This window comes from Sciurus carolinensis, chromosome 4, assembly GCF_902686445.1.
Source record: "Sciurus carolinensis chromosome 4, mSciCar1.2, whole genome shotgun sequence".
NCBI classification, from domain to species: Eukaryota; Metazoa; Chordata; class Mammalia; order Rodentia; family Sciuridae; genus Sciurus; species Sciurus carolinensis.
In genome coordinates, this window is record NC_062216.1 from 157,833,283 (window position 1) to 157,835,319 (window position 2,037).

Here is a 2,037-nt window from a genome sequence, read left to right on the forward strand (position 1 = left end):
TAAAGAGTGTTTTTGGCTAGGTTTGGTGGTATATACCTTAATCCCGGCTACTCTGGAGGCTGAGGCAGGAAGATCACAAGTTCAAAGCAAGTCTTGGAAACTTAGTGAGACCCTGTCTCAATACAAAATAAAAAGTGCTGGTGATATAGCTCAGTGGTAGAGTGCTTGCCTAGTATGCATGAGGCTCTGGGTTCAATCCTCAGCACTGAAAAAAAATTTTTTTCCCATTTAATTTCACATCTGACTTTGTTAGTGAAAAAGATTGTTTGTTTTTTCTCTGAGAGCTAGAATGGTACATGTGTTTCCGCTCCGGTCATGTTATGCTAGTTTTCAAACAGACAATGTGCTAATAGGGATGAAGGGTAGATCAGCATTAGGCACGAGGGAAGGAGCCCAGTGCCATGTCCTAGCACAGTTACTAACTTTGAACTGATTTTACTTTGTCCTTCTAAAAGAGGGTCTGATTTGGGAGACGACTTCACCCAAGACATTGTTTTAGCAGGTAGCCTGGTAGCCTGGAAGAGTTGATGTGCCATTTCTAGCTACTCCCTTGCACTTCTCTGGTCTCCAGGCCATAAATTACAGAGCTAGACCAGGGCCAGGATAAATTCTTTTGGTAGATGCAACATATGAAGCTTTTCATCTGAGGGAAATGTAGGCCACTGGGTTAGACCATTTTTTGATGGGTACACAAGTGATGGGAGATTTTGCAAAACAAGGTATCAGTAGAGTCAGTCAACCATGAGCAGTTCCTGTAGGTCCTTTTTTGTTTTTGTGGTTTTTTTCCCTAAATGGCACAGAAATGTATTAACCACATCAAAATGGGTATAGAAGAAATGTCAATATTTCAGAAGAGAGAATCAGAATTGATCATATTCATGTTATATTGGGAAAAGTGACTAGAATTAAAAGGGAAAAGTTCATTGAAGATAATGTTGGGAGGAAACAGGACCTTGCTCATTTAAAAAATATGTATTGAATGTCTACAATATGCCAAGCTCTATTTGAGGTGCTAGTTTAATTTCAAGGAGCTCATATTCTAATTAAATCTGAGAGTCTTATTGAAGTTGAAGCACTTATGGCCATAAAGGATTAACAGCAACAAAATTTACCCTCCCTTCTCTTTTTAAATTTATTTTTTTCCACATTTTTTGTTGGTGCATTATGATTGTGCATAATGATGGAATTTGTTACATATTTGTACATAAACACAATATAACAACATAATTTGGCCAATACCATTTTCTAGCACTTCCCCCCGCCCTGAAACAATGATTACAGACTTTGGAAAATAGGCAGAGAAGGACAGAGAACCATCTCCCTCATAAAAAAAAGGAAAAGGAAAAGGAAAAAAAAAAAAGGTGAACCTGATGAAGGTCCTAGCTTGCTTACTTCTTGGAGAATTTTCAGGCCACTGCACAGGGAAGGGGTAGCCTGTTATCTTCCTGAGTTGAGACAAGGTTCAGAGTTTGGAGACACCAAAGCAGTAGGTCTTCAGGGAGACAGAGCACTGGAGAGAAAGCTACAATGAAGGAACACTCCAGATATTTGCAGGGGGTCTCCTTGAGTCTTTGACTGCATTACTAGGACTCAGTGCTTGGATTTGAGGAAAGTACCAAGGCTGAAGAATAAGCCACTGGAAAGGGGCAGGTGGAGCAATCCTTGGAGCACAGACAGGACTGGGAATACTCCAGGTTCCCATGAGCCAGAGTAGAAAGACTTCCTAACACATAAGAAACAGAGTAGAGCCTTCAATACTAGTGGCTAGTTATCCCTAGTTGAAAGACTGTTCTGCAGCCACAAAACTTGAGGAATCCTCAACAACAGTACACTATTTCCCAGTAGTTTAACTGCATTCCAGTGCAAAGACCAAAAATATTTAAAGTATTACAAGCATCCAGCACCCAAAAATCATTAAACTTAACAATGTCTGATACTAAATTAAAAATTATTAAACATGCTTAGAAGCAGGAATATTAGACCTAGGATAGGGAGGAAAACAATAAAAACAGACTAAGAAGTGATACCGATTGACAG